Source organism: Staurois parvus, unplaced genomic scaffold, assembly GCF_062004578.1.
Source record: "Staurois parvus isolate SC_StPar_1 unplaced genomic scaffold, SC_StPar_1.0 ptg000130l, whole genome shotgun sequence".
Classification (NCBI taxonomy): domain Eukaryota; kingdom Metazoa; phylum Chordata; class Amphibia; order Anura; family Ranidae; genus Staurois; species Staurois parvus.
In genome coordinates, this window is record NW_028317926.1 from 3,423,775 (window position 1) to 3,445,174 (window position 21,400).

At 40.8% G+C, this 21,400-nt stretch overlaps 1 long non-coding RNA gene across 2 annotated transcripts in view; it reads left to right on the forward strand.

The window, feature by feature from the left end:
- Positions 1-4,008: 4,008 nt before the first annotated feature.
- The window catches only part of LOC149466424 (uncharacterized), a 34,808-nt gene continuing 17,416 nt past the window's right edge, over positions 4,009-21,400 (forward strand). The window contains exons 1-3 of one of the 2 annotated variants that reach the window (XR_016312073.1): positions 4,009-4,303; positions 6,862-7,032; positions 18,827-18,937. This is a non-coding gene — a long non-coding RNA (uncharacterized LOC149466424). The remainder of the gene's footprint in view (positions 4,304-6,861; positions 7,033-18,826; positions 18,938-21,400) is intronic. The other variant, XR_016312072.1, reaches the window with a different exon arrangement.

The following is a 21,400-nucleotide window of genomic DNA, read 5'->3' on the forward strand; positions in this document are numbered from 1 at the left end:
ATTTGGAAATTCTGGCACTGCCCAAGGGCCCGGGGTCAGTAGGGGGCCCCATGAGATGCCCCTGGTACCTTTTTCATAGGCTTTTTTGTTTGGGCAAAGACACAGGGGCCCCATGATCCCCTATTGCCCGGGGGCCCCATAAGTTGTCAGTCCACCCCTGGTTGCATATATCACACTTGTGAAGACTTAAATCCTAAGCTTACCTGTAGGCAAGGCCTAAGTTGGGTACCTTTTTTGGGAGGAATCATTCATACTCACTCTTTGGAACTTATAGATATATAGCAATGCAGAGTAATACAGTCTGATTGTTACCAGAGGGGAGGGTTGTGTCCCTTCTTGGAATTTGTACAGGATAATTCAGTAGCTTGCACTGGCTCCATGCCTCTGTACCTATTATCATAGTGTAACAAAAGGAAAAGGAGCCTGCTTTGAGCTATACCTTCTAAACCGGAACTTCTCCACTCCTGCTTAGTACTGACCCTTACAAGTGGTTTCCTGTTCTTGAACGTTTACCTGCCAGAAGCATGCCAAAATGATGCGGGGCCCCTTATATAAAACATTCCTTCACCCAAGATAGCCTTATGTCTCTCAAAAGTTTGGTTGTCCAATTAGACTATTTTCCTCTCTCAAGGCACTGTACCAAATCTTTAAGATATCAATTCCCCTAAATATTTGGTAGGCCTGGTTCACACTGATGTGGTGTGGAATTTGCCAATTTCTGTGCATTTCCAGCACTGTATCAAAATCACTCATGTGAACTGCTGCGGGTGTGTATGTTAACCTCCCTAGCAGTCTGATTATGTCAATATTTCTGTGCTCAAAGCGGTACATTTTTTTGCATGGAAATATGTATTTTTTATTGTAGGCCTGTAATTTTTAGGAATAACTCACTGAAATCTGTCCGAACAAGAATCCAGTAAACATCCCGGGTATGTTAAAATTTGAAACACAAAATCATAAATTATAATTTAATAAATAATCATAAAAAATAATAATATAATAATAATAAATGTAATTCAATAATATAATCAAGCCAAAAACACTGAAATTTGAAATATAGCGCCAAGTTCACACATCACTGAGCAAAGTCGCAAAATCGTTTTCAGTGTCTGATGATGAATTTCCCCACGAATCATTATTACTCAATTCTGCAAATGGTTCTAATTTACTATCGCTGTTCTCTAGCTGGTCTAAAACTGATTTTGACCTAAAGGGACACTTTTTGGACACTATGGACATTTCTCAGTTTCCAGGCAGAAAGAACAGTAAATATGCAGTTAGGGCACAGGACAAAGCAGTAGGGACAAAATGTATGTGAAATGGTTTGATACAGTAATGTTTTACTATTTATTTTAGTGAATTTAGTGAATGTCACTTTCAAATTTCCCGCCGTTCCGTCCCCGTACGTCCCGACGTCGCAGGGGGCAGAACCCAGAAGACAGATGCCAGCATCTGCCGGAGGACATTACAGGGACACTGCAGGAGGGACATCGCGGGAGCGTAGGACAAGGCAAGAGAAGGACAGATCCCCGAGCAGCACCGCATGGTAAGCCCGAGTATAGCTCGCAGTTACCGCTTGTGGTACTGAAACTTTACCCCGAGCTATACTCGGGAATACCGCCAGGGAGGCTACGTTAACGACACCCCATAATTGGTTAACAAAATGCAGTTTGATTTGCAAATCAGATTGAATGGGTGTGGACACCCATGCGCTCCGATTCTGGTGGGGTAAAAAAGAGTTTCCTGCACCATTTTGGTGTGGATGCAGTGCAATTTGAGTCATACAAAATGAGTAGGCTCAAATCGCACTGCTGTAAAAGTCGCATGTGATTTGCATAAGAATGTGGTGTGATTACTGTGCGAATCACATACAATATGCTGCATCATGGCAGTGTGAACCGAGCCAGTCTTAATACAGGACACTATGTTGGGTCCAAGAAGTTCATTCCCATTGTGTGTGTGTGAGAGAGAGAGAGAGAGAGAGAATTCTTGTTAAGAACAGTCTCTCTCTCTCTCTCTCTCTCTCTCTCTCTCTCTCTCTCTCTCTCTCTCACTCTCTCACAAAGTGAGTGATACTGAACAGAGGACAACATGTCAGAAGGTAAAATGAAGGATCAGACATAGAGCTCAACACAACAAAGCATCCTTTCGTGATGTTCACTTAGTGTTTAGAAAAATGTATAAGACAATATGTGTAGACTCAGTTTAACTCTGATGTGTCTATACAAATTGTCTTATAAGTTGTTCTACTAGTAAGTGTTCACTGGCAGTGGTAGGCTGGCACTCACTTACTTTTCTATAGTCTGGCCCATGGTGTCTGCGACGGGAGTAGTGACATCTATCTGGCATCGAGCCATAGGGTCTCTTTCAGCTCCTCCCCCTTCAGCTCCTCCCTTCCTTCAGCTGCTTTGCTTTGTACATGCGGCCTGGCGGAAACACTCCCCGCCACGTTTTTTTTTCCACTCGCCAAATGCGAGCAGGCGAGTGGAAAGTTTGAGGCCTGTATATATATATTATATATATATATATATATATATATATACACACAAACACATGTCAGCTCTTTTACTGATAATACCTGCTTGTGCATTGGATGTATGTGCTATTATTAATGTTTGATTACATAGAGCTTGTATTTTTTCCCATACTGGTGTGTTTCTATATACATATGGTTAATGATATATGCTGGTTGCAGTAGCTCCTCTGCTCCCAATTACTTTTATTAGATTGCTGGTTAACTTTACAGGAAATGTATCCCCTCCATTTACAGAGGCCTTGTCCGGGTGGATGGGCTGGTAGGTTTATTATCAAACCCACTCTTCTACATAGGCTGGTAGATGAATATCGTCCAGTATCGGCTGATTCAAAATTAACTGGCTGACATTGTATGTACATAAGTACAGCACCCTATCACAGCAGCATCTGACCGGATTTCATTGACCAGGCATGATGGAAAACCAGCAGTGTGTTCTGGCAGTGTGCCGGTAGTCCACCTGTCAGAACACAATAGCCCAGCAGGGGAGATTGCCACACTAACATTGTTTAGTTAGTATGGCGACATCTCAGTTTTTAATTCATTTAGCTCCCCATGTGTACCTTCAACTCTCTGTGTGTACCTAGCATTAGTGAAGGTTCTGGTTCTCTTATTTACCTACTGGTGTAGCGCAATATCCTTTTTCTCATAACCCCTGCAAAAGAGGGCTACACAGAAAAAGATAAGGAAACCATACTTAGGTCGCGCATAGATGGTTTGAACCGTGCGTGGGCAGGCTGAAAGTACCAAGTTGATCGATCGTTCAACTTGGGTACAACCACCCTTCCGCATTCACTTGCGATTATTGCTAGCAGCTGCTATAGCCAACAGCAATAATAATTGTCTTCTCCTGACAGGGACCGCTTTCCCCGCCCCCCTTCAGGAGAAGACAATAGCTCGACAGGAGGGATTCCTCTGCCAACACCATCTGTTTTGTATGAATCATGCAAATTTCTTTCCTGCAATCCTTGTTTGCAGGAAAGATACTTGTATTGTCTATGGCCTGCCTTAAACTTTTTTGCCAGTTTAGAAAATTATTGCTGGCTCTAAATTGAATTACAAAGAAAATATTTATTAACTGTAAATTGCAAAATGGCGGTGTAGCAGTTATATTTGTTGTAAGACACTGTTAAAAAATTGAGCAACTCTTTGCCATTCAGGGAAATTATATTTACACTTTTTTGGAATAAAACTTTGAAAAATATTTTACTTGACACAAGTCACACATTTAGTCAAGTCACACACAACTAGGTATAAAGGTAAAGGAGGGACATTTTGTACAGAAAATATATATATTCTATATAGAGATAGAGTATAAAACTATATAAAAACATAAATAAGTAGACTAATCAATTAATGTAACTAATGATGCTGATGACGCAAGATCCACCCCCAAGCCTCCTACTGCCGCCCTATAAGTGGGTCCTCTGATCAGAAAGTCATAGAACCACTTGCTTAGTGATGCTGTACAGCTGTCGATTCACTCTGACAAAGTGTACAGGAACGTGCTGGGGAGACAGATGCAACACTCTGTCACTGATGAGTTTTTTTTTTTCTTTTCAACTGAACTGAAGGGGCTTCTTTCTCCCCTCATTCTCTCTCTCCACTCTCCCTACCTTCTAGAACTATAGCTGACGTCCCATTAAATCTGTCATCAGTCAGAGCAAGCAGCTATATAAAGGAAAAATCCTACCTTAGAAAAAAAAGGTGACTTTACAAACTCTTTCATCCCTCAGCATCTTTTTGTGAGACAACAGAGAAGAAACAAAGGTGAGTAAAGCCACAAAGAAAGATAATCTTTAATACTGTGTATGAATGAGACATTAATATGGGATAGACAAGGATGTGTCCATTGTGTTTTTTTTACATCTAATATGAATCAGTTCAGGTGAAGATGATTCTATTAATTTTTTAACTGCGTCCTACTATTCAGGCTATAGAAAAGAAACTATTAAAATAGAAAAAGAAATACTAAATGAATATGTAAAATTTCCCTTTTATAGAATGTAAATAGAAAATATAAAAAGTTATTGTTCCCCCCTTCTTGGTAATTCTCTATTTTTCTCTAAATACATATAATTAGTTGACAGTGGACAGATGCATGCACTTAAAAATCAAAGGATGAATCTTAAGATTATTATGAGGAAACAATAAAAAAAAAATATAATTATTTTAATTGTTATCATTATTATTTTTATATATAATACTATGTTTCCTAGTAACTTTTAAATTTAAACAGAGTGAACAAATGCTAAAATGGTTTGAGATTATTTTTTTTGCTGCTTATCTCATGTAATATTTAAAGGCTATTCAGTGTGAAAAATATAAACTAAATCAATGCAATTCACCCAGGACATACAGCAGAGCACTTAGCAGCTATGTTTCTTCACACAGGAAATCTCAGAAAGCATTTGTTGCTCTTTTAGCTCATTATCAATGCTTTTTACTCATGTGATTATCAAGTGCACTGGTAGTTTCACTCGTAAGCACACGGACAAGTCTTTAGCTTTTAATTTACCGTTAGAGATGATCCCTAATGCCGTAAAGGTTAAATTTGCTTTAATCAATGGAAGCACTGTGGTCTCAGCATCTTAGAGTTTTTGGTCACTGCAGTCCATTATGAGTCCCAGTGGTAATTTTATTTATGGGTAATCTGTTATTGTTTTGAAATTTGGTATGAGAATATATATTTGAATAAATGAGATCTTTGCTTACCAGCCTAAGATGTAAAAGGTCCTGTAAATAAAGTATCTTGCAAAGATTCCAAATTTCTTTTTTAAACAGAGACAAAAAATTAAACTAGATATTTCTGAAAAAAAAACATTTTAATGCATTTGTTCCAAACTATTGTATTATTTATGTTAAAGTGCATCCACTTGTCTGCCACAAATCAAGAACTACTGAATTCTTATATTCTATAGACTTTCAGAACAACCAAAAGGTTAAATGGATCCAAATTGCAAGTGTTATTGTATCTATTTTTTTCCAAGTTATCCACTTTTTTCCATCATTTTATTATTGTGTAGTTTTACTGATGATACACTATGCTGCAGACTTATAGGAGCTTTCCATGCTACGCTTGTCAAACAGCAGTATCTTCACATCACCATAAAATACTATATGCTGTATCTTGGCATTAAAAAAATCTCATTTGACCCAACAATGGTAATTGTAGTCATATAATTCTTAGGTGGGCAGTAAGTATTAGCAGAGTGAGTTTAGCAAAATAGATTTAGCTGCACAGTAATCTATTGTATCTATTTTGGCCAAATTTCACCAAAGCAGAAACTCTCAGTTTTGCTTATTGAGCTACTTTTACTACTAAAATTTGCTTGAAAAAAATAGTTGTACTTAATGAGTTACCCTTTTTTTTCTTTCTTAGAGGGTGTGTTTTGCTTTAGGGTACTTAGGGTAAATTGAAATATATTAGTAGTTTTCTTTGTATTGTACGTGTTTCTTCTATTGTTTTTTGAGTACTGTGTCTTAACTTTTTTCCACTGTCTGTAATTTTTCTTTCTGTGAAAAAATATTAAAATTATGAGGATAATTAGGGGCTATTTGTGGCATAAAACAGGTCTACAATAGTTGAAAGGGGCTTCCATAAACCTCAGGGGCCTTTTAAAGCCCAATTCGGCCTTAAAAAAACCCAAAATAAAACACCTTAATACAATTCATGTTAGCAAAAAATACAGATAAATGGTCCCTGCAACAGAAGAGCTCTTATACCTACCTCTCCAGTGACTTGGATCTCCTATTCTCTGCTGTTCCTGCACTGCAACCTCCATCAGTGTCTTCAACATTCAAAGCTTTTAGGAGTTCCGGATGCCTGTGGCTTGGACTCCAACCACTATGTCACTGCTGAGTCCTGCATTTATGTAGCTGTCAGAGCATGGAAGCACAGGGAGAGGGAGAAAGGCATCCGACTAAGTGCCAAATGCCAAAAACACAGATGGTGACTGCAGTGTTGGAATGGAGGGAAGGTAGGAGACGCTCTAAATGAGTGAGGTGAGTATAAGAGCTCTTCTATTGCAGGGACCTTTCATATGTAATTTTTGTCAACCTGACAGTGTTGTCTTAATACACCTCCGCTTTGACTTAAATGCTTTTCATCAAAGTGGTGAAATTTCACCCAGACCGCCTGATGTTCACCAACATTTCAGGCATAATGAAATCTCTCATTTCTGCTCATGCCTAGCGGCCAATACATTAATATGATTTTAGAAACCTGAAAGATATTAAAATAGATTTCTATATGTTAAAATTAAAAGATATAATTGTCATTACAAGGATGAAAGATATATGTTAACTATTCTCTTTGACTTTCCTAGGATTGCTTCATCATTATCATTCCAAAATGCTGTGTATAGACTCACGGTCAAGTGCACAACGGCTTTCAAGTAGACCCAAGCTGAGTACCATCTACATGCTGCTATTACTAGTTTCCTTTAGTGTCATATCTGTTCACAGCCGATCACTCAACCACCAAATTGACAACAGAAGTAAGTTTTTCATCCATATATATTCATCCTTTGAATGTACCTTTTTACGTACAGTATATTTCAAGGTATTGTGGCAACCTATGATGTGAAATTAGGCTCTCCTTAAAGCACATGTAAACCAAAAAAACTAATATGTACTATATTGAAGCTTACCAGTCCTCAGATGTGGTGGCTGCATCGGGTTTTTCTTTTTTGGGCCTTTTTTTCTTTTGTCTTCAACTGGTGGTCATACCAATAACACACTCACAACACTGTATCTATGTAGGAACAATAATGTCACTCTAGGACAGGACTACAAGTCACTCTCCCCTCTCTTCTTCTCTATAGCCTAGAGAGAAGGAATTCAGTAGTCCTCAGAGATAGCAGGGCACAATGTAATTTCATAACAGCGCAGCACAGACAGAAAGCACAGAGAGATATGAGCTGATAATATTTCTGGCAAGGTTAATATGTATTTGTTTGCTCTTTTCAAACAGATATGACAAAACAATAGACTTTAATATTGGAATGATGAACTGTATTTTTACTGTATTATATGTATTACCATATGCGATTAAAAGAAATATGTCATAAAGAAAACATCTAAATAAGAAACCTCTGATAGAAGTAGCTATTCAGTTTCACTATGAGTGATATCACTACCCTGAAACTAATATACAATCTATGAGTTAGGGAAGGCACTCAACAATGTTTCCATCTTTGAAAGGAGTGGGGTAAATGACTCATTATTTTCCATTTCTTTGGATACTACAATGTCAATATGTCCTTCTAACTAGAGACATTACAAAAGCCAAAGAGTGGGTGTGACAGTTTTACTGGTGGAACTCCATAATGCATAAAAAGCGAACAACTCTAGAATCAAGCAACGAATGTTCTTTTTTTTCACAGAATGTTGAAGCCAGTCACTGAGTGCACTAAACCTGTGAGAACAAGAAAAGAATATGCCATCACTGGAGCTCCTCAGTGAATAAATATATTATATATATTTTATAAGAGTTCTACAAATCATTAATATTAGAATATCAGTTTTAGATTAATCTCACTTTGTAATCTGAGCTCTACTAAACCAAAAGTTTCTAAGGGATCATTATTTTTATAAATATGCAGTTTAGATCCATTGCTGGTAGTTTTGTTATTTTTGGAAATTCAAGGCTCTGGTAGATTTTGTCCATTTAAAATCCATGTTATGACCCCAAAAACTACAGTTCCAGCATGAACCGAAGAAAGAGAGGAATAATAAAATTATTATACTGATTTTTCTAGCAATAATTGATCAGTAAAATGCAATGCAAAGCTTATTACCAATGAATATTACCAATCAAAACTTAGTGTTTCTGGCATGTAATGTTTTTACACATTTCACATACGTTAAGAAGTTGAGCAAAAGATTATGAATATAGTGTTATTTTTTTATTTTTAAGCACGGTCCTCTTTAACCTCCTCAGCGGTATGATTCTTTCCGATTTTTTTATGCTGAAAGCGGTACCATTTTTTTGCATGGAAATATGTAGTTTTTTATTGTAGGCTGTAATTTTTAGGAATAACTCACTGAAATCTGTACGAACAAGAGTCTATTAAACATTCCGGATATGATAAAATTTGAAACACGAAATCATAAATTATAATTTAATAAATAATCATAAAAAATAATAATATAATAATAAATGTAATTCAATAATATAATCAAACCAAAAACACTGAAATTTGAAATACAGAGGCAAATTCGCACATTGCTGAGCAAAGTCGCAAAATCGTTTTCAGTGTCTGATGACGAATTTCCCCACGAATCATTATCACTCAATTCTGCAAGTGGTTCTGATTTACTATCGCTGTTCTAAAACCGCTTTTGACGTAAAGGGATGCTTTTTGGACGCCATGGACTTTTCTAAGTTTCCAGGCAGAAAGAACAGTCAAAATGCAGGCAGGGCACAGGACAAAGCAGTAGGGACAAAATATATGTGAAATGCATTGAAACAGCAATGACAGCAAAAATGACATTTTTTAAAAATTTCAAATTTGCTGCCGGTTTCGGCGCCCGTACGTCCTGACGTCACAGGGACCGGAACACGGAAGCCGGATGCCGGCATTGGCCGGAGGAGATGGCCGGGGACGCTGCAGGAGACACATTGCAGGAGCGAAGGACAAGGTAAGTGCTGCAGGGCCCCCCTGTGCAACGCCGCATGGTAAGCCCGAGTGTAGCTCAGGGTTACCGCTCTTGGTACTCAAATTTTACCCCGAGCTACACTAGGGAAAACCGCTAGGGAGGTTAACACCACATCTTCCAAGTACTTAAACAGGATAAAGTGTGGCTGAGAGTAATCTACCACAAAGTTAAGTTGCTGAGGACCATTGCTAGTTATTTAGGGCGATAATGTCATTACTCTTCTAGTTGTGACTGCCATAAGTAATGTTTCTCAAACACAAGGCCCATGGGCTGAATCCAGCCTGTCAGGCCATTCCATGTGGCTCTCGCACCTCTACCGCAGCTGCGGCACCCCCTCATCTCATCTCTGCCTCCACCTTGTCTCAGAAGTCAGCAGCAGAGAGGACAGACCTGCTCCACCAGATCCCGCGCTTCTTTGTGTAGCTGTGGAGAGGCTCATCTCTGTCCCAACCCCCCTTCTAAGCAGAGAGGAGAGAACTCCTACAGATTCTGTGCCTATCTGTGCAGCCATAGCACCCCAGCACCCGCATGTCTCCACCTCCCCTAGTCTCTGCATTCCGCAAACTCCAGCAGCACACTCCAGCCTCCTCTGGTCCTCCTCCAGACTCTGCACTTTCTGCTTCCCTGCTCCACCCCCAGCTTCTTCCCAGCAACAGCACAAGGTACGAGGATGCACTGTGATGTAAGGGGGGAGGGGGGACTCTTGACTTCTGATGGTAGGGGGGCTCTTGACATCTTATGTAAGGGAGGGGATGCTCTGGATATCAGCTTACAATTATTATGAGAATAATACAAATTTCTATGCCAGTTGAAAAGGAGGGTTGCATGCAGGGGCAGACTGACAACTCATGGGGCCCCCGGGCAATAGGGGATCATGGGGCCCCTGTGTCCTTGCCCAAACTCAAAAAAGCCTATGAAAAAGGTACCAGGGGCATCTCATGGGGCCCCCTACTGACCTCGGGTAGTGCCCGAGTTTCCAAATGGTCAGTCCGCCCCTGGTTGCATGCAGCTGGTATCATCCAGAAGAAACTTGAAGAAAATGAGAGACTCCTCAGACAGAACACCATGGCAGAATTATGTTTTGTCTGAGCAGTCTCAAAGTTTCCTGTGGATGATACCAGCCATGTGCGACCCTCCTTTTCAGACTTGCATCATCTACTACAGGAGAGTGAGTAGGTTCTGTGCCAGTCTGCACCTGCCCTTCATAGCTTAAGTCTTAGATTATTACCAAAACCAGTCATAACCAAATGCAAAGGCAATTATTTATTATGATAAAGAGATGATACATTTATATAGTTTTACAGATACATCTGGCCCTTTGAGAGCAACCATACTGCTGATACAACCCACAATGAAATTGAGTTTGACACCCCTGTTCTAACATGTCTTCAAGCTATACACAACCAGTAAAATCTAAAAAGGACTAGGCCTTAGTAAGAGATCAGGCAACCCACACAAAAGAAGCGTTCGCTTAATAAAAAGAGCACATATATGGTCCTTGACCCAAGAGGATTGTAAACCTCAAGCCTCTCAGAAACGTGTAGACAATACAATAGTAATTGCTTGCCACTTCCTTTTTAAAATCCTCCTGGAGAAATAAATGATTAGACTTTAGTTCCCAGCGGTAAAAAGAATACAAACGTTTCTTTTCTCTCACATCTTAAACATATATAAATTATTAACATTTTCTCACATTGCTTTGTGACAGCCACTTCGATTATGAGTTGTTGTTTTTTTTTAATAGGAATCTTATAAAAATAAATGCACAAAACAGCCTTTATTTTCTCTTTAAGAACAAGTTAACCATACTCATCATACTAATCATATCTCTGTTGAGAACTTTACGTAAAACACTTCCATTACATGTACTACAGGCAATTGAGTACTGCCCGTGATACTTTTTTTATTTGCACTAACATACAATTTTGAGGACAAGCTTTCGGGGAGTGTCCCCTTCTTCAAGGTCCAAGCAGTTCTGTGACAGTACTGCTTGGACCTTGAAGAAGGGGACACTCCCCGAAAGCTTGTCCTCAAAATTGTATGTTAGTGCAAATAAAAAAGTATCAAGGACAGTACGCAATTGTTTCTGTCACAAATGCACTAATACGGCTACAATCACCTCAAGCATGTACTACAGGTGAAACTCGAAAAATTAGAATATCGTGCAAAAGTTCATTTATTTCAGTAATGTAACTTAAAAGGTGAAACTAATATATGAGATAGACTAATCACATGCAAAGCAAGATAGTTCAAGCTGTGATTTGTCATAATTGTGATGATTATGGCTTACAGCCCATGAAAACCCCAAATCCACAATCTCAGAAAATTAAAATATTGTAAAAAGGTGCAATATTCTAGGCTCAAAGTGTCCCACTCTAATCAGCTAATTAAGCCATAACACCTGCAAAGGGTTCCTGAGCCTTTAAATTGTCTCTCAGTCTGGTTCAGTAGGAATCACAATCATGGGAAAGACTGCTGACCTGACAGTTGTGCAGAAAACCATCATTGACACCCTCCATAAGGAGGGAAAACCTCAAAAGGTAATTGCAAAAGAAGTTGGATGTTCCCAAAGTGCTGTATGAAAGCACATTAATAGAAAGTTATGTGGAAGGGAAAAGTGTGGAAGAAAAAGGTGCACAAGCAGCAGGGAAGACCGCAGCCTGGAGAGGATTGTCAGGAAAAGGCCATTCAAAAGTGTTGAGGACTTTCACAAGGAGTGGACTGAGGCTGGAGTCAGTGCATCAAGAGCTACCACACACAGACGGATCCTGGACATGGGCTTCAAATGTCGTATTCCTCTTGTCAAGCCACTCCTGAACAACAAACAACGTCAGAAGCGTCTTACCTGGGGTAAAGAAAAACAGACCTGGTCTGTTGCTCAGTGGTCCAAAGTCCTCTTTTCTGATGAGAGCAACTTTTGCATCTCATTTGGAAACCAAGGACCCAGAGTATGGAGGAAGAATGGAGAGGCACACACTGCAAGATGCTTCAAGTCCAGTGTGAAGTTTCCACAGTCTGTATTGATTTGGGGAGTCATGTCATCTGCTGGTGTTGGTCAACTGTGCTTCATTAAGTCAAAGCAGCCGTCTACCAAGAGATTTTTGAGCACTTCATGTTTCCTTCCGCAGACAAACTTTGTGGGGATGCTGACTTCATTTTCCAGCAGGACTTGGCACCTGCCCACACTGCCAAAAACACCAAAACCTGGTTCAATGACCGTGGGATTACTGTTCTTGATTAGCCAGCAAACTCGCCTGACCTGAACCCCATAGATAATCTATGGGGCATTGCCAAGAGAAAGATGAGAGACATGAGACCAAACAATGCAGAAGAGCTGAAGGTCGCTATTGAAGCATCCTGGTCTTCCATAACACCTCAGCAGTGCCAGAGGCTGATAGCTTCCATGCCACAACGCATTGAGGCAGTAATTGCTGCAAAAGGGGCCCAAACCAAGTACTGAGTACATATGCATGCTTATACTTTTCAGAGGTCCGATATTGTTCTATGTACAATCTTTGTTTTATTGATTGCATGTAATATTCTAATTTTCTGAGATTGTGGATTTGGGGTTTTCATGAGCTGTAAGCCATAATCATCACAATTATGACAAATCACGGCTTGAACTATCTTGCTTTGCATGTGATGAGTCTATCTCATATATTAGTTTCACCTTTTAAGTTGCATTACTGAAATAAATGAACTTTTGCAGGATATTCTAAGTTTTCGAGTTTCACCTGTATAGCTCCCTTTCTTTAAGCAATCTGTATTATAGTCAAACACCATTGTAATGATAGGACTCCAACACTTCTAGGGGCATGGAGCATTCTATTTTCTGCATGCTTGCCAATGAGAGCAAGCAGTTTATAATAATGTGCTCAAAGCAAAATATGAAGTATCTTGATAGAGTCTCTTTAAGTTTGTTAACCACTTGCTAACCAAGCTATAGCTGAATGACAGCTACAGCACAGTTGTCCAGTTCTGGGAGGTCATCATATGATGTCCTCCCAGAACATGGCCTCCTGCATGCCCCCAGCTGTGCGCACTCGGCGATCTCCGTGATCGCTGTATCCTACGGACACAGCCGATCAGGTGATGAGGTAAAAGGCCAATCACAGCGGCCTTTTACCACGTGATCAGCTGTGTCCAATGACACAGCAGATCACTGAGTAAATACAGTTGCCGGTTATCGGCAGCACTTTCCTCACACTATCACAGTGTGAGGAAAGTACTGCCAATAACCGGCAAATGTGACAGAACAGTCACAGCAGTGGCACCCACCAGTGCCCAGTAGTGCCTCCCACAAGTACCACCCAGCAGTGCCCCCCATCAGTGCCACTGTAGAAGCATTTTTTTCAAGTTTTTTGCTCTTTTTTTATTTATGGTGCAAAAAATAAAACACCCAGTGGCAATTAAATACCACCAAAAGAAAGTTCTATTTGTGTGAAAAAAATCATATGGGGACAGTGTTGCATGACCGCGCAATTGCCATTCAAAGTGCGACATTGCTGAAAGCTGAAAATTGGCCTGGGCAGGGAGGAGGTAAAAATGCCCTGTAGGCAAGTGGTTAAACAGATTTAAAGTTGTCAGTCTGCAATATTTTATTTCCTGGGTTAGTGTTTTTCAATTAGTATTGTTTTTACCTCAATTACATTAACATTATATCGACCTTTTTTTTAACTTCTTGCCGACCGCGCATAGCCGAATGACGGCTTCACCGCGGCCGGCCAGTTCTGAGTGGACGTCATATGACGTCCTCCCAGAACGCGCTCTCCTGCGCGCCCCAGGGGGCGCGCACCCGGCGATCTCCGTGATCGCTGTGTCCTACGGACACAGCTGATCACGTGATGTGGTGAAAGGCCGATCCCACCGGCCTTTTACCACATGATCAGCGGTGTCCAATGACACGCTGATCACAGGGAAATGCAAGTGCCGGTTCTCGGCTGCATTTTCCTCACGCTGTCAGATCGTGAGGAAAGTACTGCCGAGAACCGGCAGTTGTCAGAGCGGGGATCGGCACCGATCATCAGGGCACTGATGATCAGTGCCCTGATGATCGGTGCCCAGCAGTGACACCCGCCAGTTCTGCCCAGCAGTGCGCCCACTAGCCCCGCCCACCCGTTCCCAGCAGTGCCCCCACCTGTGCCCAGCAGTGCTCCCACCTGTGCCACTCTGCAGTGCCACCTACCTGTGCCACCTACATGTGTCCAGCAGTGCCACCCACCTGTGCCCACCCACCAGTGCCACCCACCTGTGCCCACCAGTGCCACCCACCTGTGCTGCCCACCAGTGCCACCCACCTGTGCTGCCCACCTGTGCCCACCCACCAGTGCAGCCCAGCAGTGCTGCCAGTCAGTGCCACCAGTCAGTGCCCAGGGGTTGTGCCAGTCAGTGCCGCCAGTCAGTGCCCAGAAGTGATGCCAGTCAGTGCCATCTATCAGTACCCATCATCAGTGTCACCTATCAGTGCCGCCTATCAGTGCTGCATATCAGTGCCGCCTATCCGTGACCCCTAATTAGTGCTGTCTATCAGTGCCGCCTATCCGTGCCACCTCATTAGTACTGCCTATCAGTGCCCTTTAGTGCTGCCTATCAGTGCCCATCAGTGCCGCCTATCAGTGCCCATCAGTGCCGCCTCATCAACGCAAATCAGTGAAGGAGAAAAAATACCTGTTTGAAAAATTTTATAAAAGAAACAAATAAACTTTTTTTTTTTTTCAAATTTTTTGCACTTTTTTTAATTTATAGCGCAAAAAGTAAAGCGCCCAGTGGCGATTAAATACCACCAAAAGAAAGCTCTATTTGTGAGAAAAAAATGATCAAAATTTCATATGGGTACAATGTTGCATGACCGCGCAATTGTCAATCAAAATGCGGCAGCGCTGAAAGCTGAAAATTGGCCTGGTAAGGAAGGGGGTATAAGTGCCTGGTAGGCAAGTGGTTAATCTAGCTTTTTCCCGTCAATTTTTGCAGCTACTACTGTGCATGGAGCTTAAATAATTATTTTATTTTTCTAATTCCCCTCAATTAGGATTTTTTAAAATACACTGAGAAAAAGGATTTTTTAAAATACGCTGAGAAAGCAATAAATACATACAACGCATCAGTGTTTGTATACATTTTAGTAATCACAAGAGTCCGCTGTTTTTGCCAGTCAGCACTGATATAGCTGCTAAAAGAAGTTCTGATACATAGTACAAGCTTGGGCATATCAGGTATGTCCTAGATCTGTAGTTGGTTAAGAATGGTGCTGTAACATGGCTACCTATGTGCAGAGACACACTTATGAATGGTTTGAGACCTCAAAGAGCTATATACAGAACCCTAGGCCCCCAGTCTACAACCTACAATGCCCTAATGCCTCTGCATTCTCTGTATAGCCTCAAATAAGACAGGCTCTGCTTCCTAGAGGAAAATGAGTAGTGCTGTCCTTGTTGGGCTGACCTTTATGCCTTTATGTCCTAACTCTGTCCTCAATTGTCAAGTATATAAATGTAATGTCCAAAAACACATTCAGATATAACTACCTTTCCCTATTTAAAGCAACATCTTTGTTATATGTCTGGTACAAGGCCACGTTTTATATACAAATTTGGTTAGCCTTTACATGTGCACTCTGGTCAAAGTTTAATATTGGTGATCTGAGAATGACTGCTTTTGAAGAAGAGGAATTCTGAAAATACCTACAGCACAGTTCTTTGCATTCTCTTATGTTCACAAACCCATATTTAAATAATTTGATTGCAGTAGTAGTGAAAGATAGTAGTGCCCCTCCTCTCTAACATAGATAGCTCAAGTATTTCTCAAACTGAGCTCATGGAGAAAGTAAAACTACAGTTTATTGGGTGGAGGCAGGATAGAAGAGGTGAGTTTTCAGGGATTGCTTGGTCATGACCATATCTTGTCATTAACATCACCCAGGATATCTGCTGACTTGTTTACTATATAAAACAAGCCAGTGGGTGGGCTAGGAAGTAATTTGTTTAACAATGGTAGTGATACAGCCACTGAATTAATCACAATCTGGAAACAGTTGCAGCCAGAGGTTCAGATGAGCAACCAAGCCAGATGTGGTCATTTAGTTTGCCCATTCAGCCGACAGCAAACAAGTAGTTCAGGTAGACTTCTCTGCTGACCTGAACCCAAAGCTCAGTCTTAGAAGAACGTCATCATAACAACACTGCTTAACTCACTTTGCAGTATTGTTTGTGAATTCATACTATGTTACTTAAATCCTATCTCTTGCTTGGTTAAATTTTCAATCTGAAATAAGAAGGACCCCCCTACCCCTGGAGGGAAGAGCAAAGCTGCTGCATGTGAGAAGTGTCTCTCCTGTCAGAGCCCCAGGGGTGTACTGAAAGCTATCTTCCCAAAGCTCCATGAAACTATCAGATATAAATTAAAGAAATAAGTCCACAAGGTGGCACCTCATTGGACTTAACTCATAGTATGCCTGCACATTTTACAAAGTGGTTGGATTCCTAGAGTTCAGCTTAAAAACCTGTTTGAACATACTTATTAAGGGGGGGATATGATCAACATGTATAAATACATCAGTAGTTCATATTGTGAACTTGGTGTAGAGCTATTCACCCTGAGGTCATCACAGAGGACAAGGGGACACTCTTTATGTCTGGAGGAAAAGAAATTTAATCTTCAAACATGGAAAGGTTTCTTCACAGTGAGAGCTGTGAAAATGTGGAATAGACTCAAGAGTTGGTTCTGGCCAGCTCAGTGGATTGCTTTAAAAAAGGCCTGGATTCTTTCTTAGATAAACAGAATATAACTGGATACTAACATTTATAGGTAACCTTGATCCAGGGAATATCCGATTGCCTCTTGGGGGATCAGGAAGGAATTGTTTCCCCTGCAGGAGCAACTTGGATCATGCTTTGCTGGTTTTTTTGCCTTCCTCTGGATCAACTGTGGGTGTAGGATTATAACTTTTTTTTTTTTTAATGGTTGAACTGAAAGGTCTTTTGTCTTTTTTCAGCCAGACTAACTATGTTACTATGTAATTATATTGAAAGCTTCAAATCAAACAGATACAAAGGCTTCTGTTTTTCAATTGGACCTCATGATACACTATATAGATAAAGGAAATGTCCTCAGGTCTTCCTCTCTTAGAGCAAGTTGTTTTTAATGCTGGGTCTGAGCCTTTACTTTGTGCAACACAGTAACCTCTGGATTGCTTGTTCTCAGAGTAGCAAACTCCAAAGCTTGTTGGCTAATTTACCCTTGTAGTCCAATAATAAATGGTACAAGATAACAATAACTTTAAAGCAGAAGTGCCAATTGTTCAGTTGCTGTTTTTGTGTACAGTATGGTTTACCCTTTATTATGAACCTTCCTTTATATACTGTTGTTCACTGTTAATTTTTGACACAAACTATCCAGAGGGCAGTGAAGGACAGACTCATATGCATTATTTTACAGTATTACTTTACATTTCATATGTTTGTTCTGTATGCTTTTTCCATATTATAGGGAACATGGTTGCAATGTAATTTTTCCCAATTCCCCACTGGGAATGAATAGTATAGTTACATATAAAGTATTTTCTTTATTGTGTTTAGGACTAAGGATAACATTTTTACATGTCTTTGTAGTCAAGTAACTGTAAAAATATTGTATAGTGTTATTTCACATGTATCACTTCAAGATCAATGAGTAATCCCCCCCATTCCTCTCCAGAGTAGTCTACCTACTGCAACATATTTTGTCAACCTTCTTATCCCTCTCCTCTATTGTTTTCCCTATAATTGACTGTCTTTCTTTCCCTGCACTTAAAGTATTACTAAACCCAGGACCCTGCATTCACTATATCTGGTCTCCCACAGTACACAGAACATGGAAGTGCAATTATTTTAGTAAATGTAAACTGCTAAATACCTTTTCTCATCAGCAGCTAGAGCAGTTTTGTGACTTCTATCAGTGTCCATCAGAGCACTGGTTAAAGCTTGCAGCAGTGGTTTTCTTTCTGCTCTAGGAGGATTCAGAACCCCTGACCTCTGTCCGGACAGTGCTGATTGGCCCTGTGCTGATCACATGCACTCTCCCAAGCAAAAAAAAAAAAAAACCTCTCTAGCCATACACACTAAATGAACATGTGTAGAATGGCTAAGGTTCAGGCTGTCTTATCAGGAGATAAGTTGCGGACATTTGAACAAGAGGAGGAGCAGAGAAGTCAGGATCAAATGGCCTTTTTACACAATGTAGAGTATTAACCCCTTAGGTTCCACAGTGAGTATAACGTGTGCTTTACTGCATATTCAGACTGATTTTACTGTTTTGGGTTTAGTAACACTTTAATTACTGCTCAGCTGTACTACAATTCTATACTACTTTGTTTAGTACAATTGACCCCCACTCACATATGAGCATTTTGTAGCATTTCCCTAAGCCACACTATTCCTGACTATGATCAACATGCGAAATCACATTGTAACTGTTTCTGTTCATATTTCATCATACAGTCATTTGTAGCATGACACCATATAACACCAGAAGTACATGAGCTATTTTTTAATGTAATCAGGAGTTTTAATTCTGGCCATCTCAGTGGATTGTTTTAAAAAAGAGTTGGATGCATTCCAAAATGTATAAAGTATAACCAGATATTAACATTTATAGGTAGTAACACCAGAGATCCAGGGAATATCCGATTACCTTTGGGGAATGCGCCAAAGACATGCAAAAAAACCTCAGAATCACCAGAAGTATGCTCTACTCATGCTCCAAGATGTGAGTGCAGGCTTAGAATGTATGTATTGCCAAAACATTTTTTTGCTTTTGATAAAGGAGGGAGGAATCAAATCCCCCATTTTTATTTCCTTTTGTTGTTTGTGTCCCATTGATGAAATTTGCTTTTACTTCTATTCTCAGAGATGTAACAGGAAGAGAGAGTAAACCTGACCACAGTAAAGGAAACAGTGACAGCAGACCCAGGGAAAGAAATGGGGCTGTGTGAGGTGGGAGAGACTTAAATGCTTTTGACAAAGGAATTTATGGGGAAAGACCATAGATAAGAAAGTTTAAATTTAGGATCAAGGAGCTTCCACTAACAAATCTGAAAAATTCAGAATACTTTATTAACAAAATACAGAAGTTAAAAACTAATTTAGATGTAAACCTTCACTCTTTACCCATAAAAGTAATGATGTTGTCATCATAAATCAGGATGTCCCCATCACTCAACATCACCAGGAACAGTTAAGCCTCAAATTTTATTGGTTTCCATAGTGTACAGAAACTGCTTTCTCATTACAGATAGGGTATGAACATAAACACCACATAAATTGTAGATATATTACCCATCATATGTCATGAGTACAGTGTACTGTACTGTATCTAATAGGGGGTTATAAATGTGGAAGCATTACTCTTATTACATAGTTACTATGCAGGCCCTCTATATAGGAAGTCATGGTGACTACCAGACTTTCCGTATGATGGTAATGTGAAGCGGCAGGGAAGAGATGCAATTATGAGCAATAAAGCCACAAATAGCAATGCATAAGTCTATCAATCCACAAATATATTCAAGACATTACATTTATATTTCAATGTTTTTTTTTAAGTATCTGAACCTTGACAATGATATCACTCAAACAGAGGTCCAAGGTCAAGTGGACAATATCACAATGTAACAGAGATATATTAAAGAGTTAGTACATATAGAAAAAAAACATAATTATCGAAAAGAAAGATGGCAAAAGAATGATCTCAGACAGACGCTCACTTAAACAACGAGAGTGTCAGGAATGGACTCACCCCACTGGTGGTGGGACCCGCCTGCCGTGTGGGCTGCAGTACCAGAGCTGACCAGCGGGTGCTCTCAGCACTGGTGGTGGAACTCACCTGCCGTGTGGGCTGCAGTACCAGAGCTGACCAGCGGGTGCTCTTAGCAGCCAGAAGCTCACAATCAGCCAAACCTGGGGCTGATTGTAGAAAGGTGTATATAAGGCATGACCAGGCCTGTGCTCTGGGCCTTGGTGTATGTTTTCCCATGAGCCTCTGTACCCTGTGTTCCTGCTTCGTTGCTGACCCGGCTTGATCCTGATCTCTGTTGACCGTCTCCTGTTCTGACTACTGGCTCATCCCTGACTATTCTTCTGCCTACTCCTATGCTGTTTGACCTCCTGTTGCTGTACCTTGGCTTGTGACCTGTTTACTCTTTGCCTGCTGCTCTGTACTGATCTGCCTCCACCGTTACCGACCCGGCTTGTCTGACCACGCTAACTACTCTGCCATCCATCCATCCTGCACGGATCCAGCCATACCTGCACATACCTCTGGCGGATCCCTCTACCACTAGCAGGTGTACTCAGGGGCTGCGACCTGGTCTCAGTCCTGCGCCAAGTCCATCCCCACCATCAGGGGCTCTGGTGAAAAGGCAGACTGGGGCTTAGACTCCGCGCCCTGGGGAATCCTGCCCTGAGGACCGCTAGAGGTACCACCAGGCAGTCGTTACAGAACCCTACGGCCGGCCTGACCATTCCACCTCTCCAGCCCTGACTACGCCTGTGTTCCTGCACCTCCTAAGATTAGTGGAAGGTTAGTTTGTTCACTGTGCGTTTATATATATATATATATATCTGGGTGGCTAATAATAACCTGTATTGTATTGTACCTGAGACCTGCGTTTCCCTGTGTCAGTCCACACCTTTCTGGTCATTCCTTGATTCCTGACAGAGAGAGATAAATATTATCTGAAGCTAAACAACTCATACCCAGTCCGCAAGGGACCAGGGGCACTTGAAATCCTAACCGCAAGTACGATAGTGATAACAAATAATGGATGGAATTACTATGTCAGTTACACAGTGGGGAGAAAAGGGGGGGAGGGTGAAAGGGGAGTGGAGGGCAGGAGAAGGGAAAAAAAGCACTGTTCGTTTGTCTGAGAGTGTAGGTAAACTCAGAGCCACAAAAGGCCCCTATGACCTCTTAAATCAATCAACGTCCTATAATGAGAAAAAGTACATGAAGAGAAAGAAAGAAGGAAAAATGAGAAAGGAAGAAGGAAAATGCAGAATGAGAAAGGGAGAATGAGATTCAACCTGCTGCTTCCTAAGGGACAGAATTATAAGGGATCCATGGATCCCAAATCCTGTCAAACTTCCTGGTATTATTATGAAGAAGACAGGTGAGTCTGTCATTAACCATGATCGAGTTAAGTTTAGTCTTGACATAGTCAAGCGGGACCAC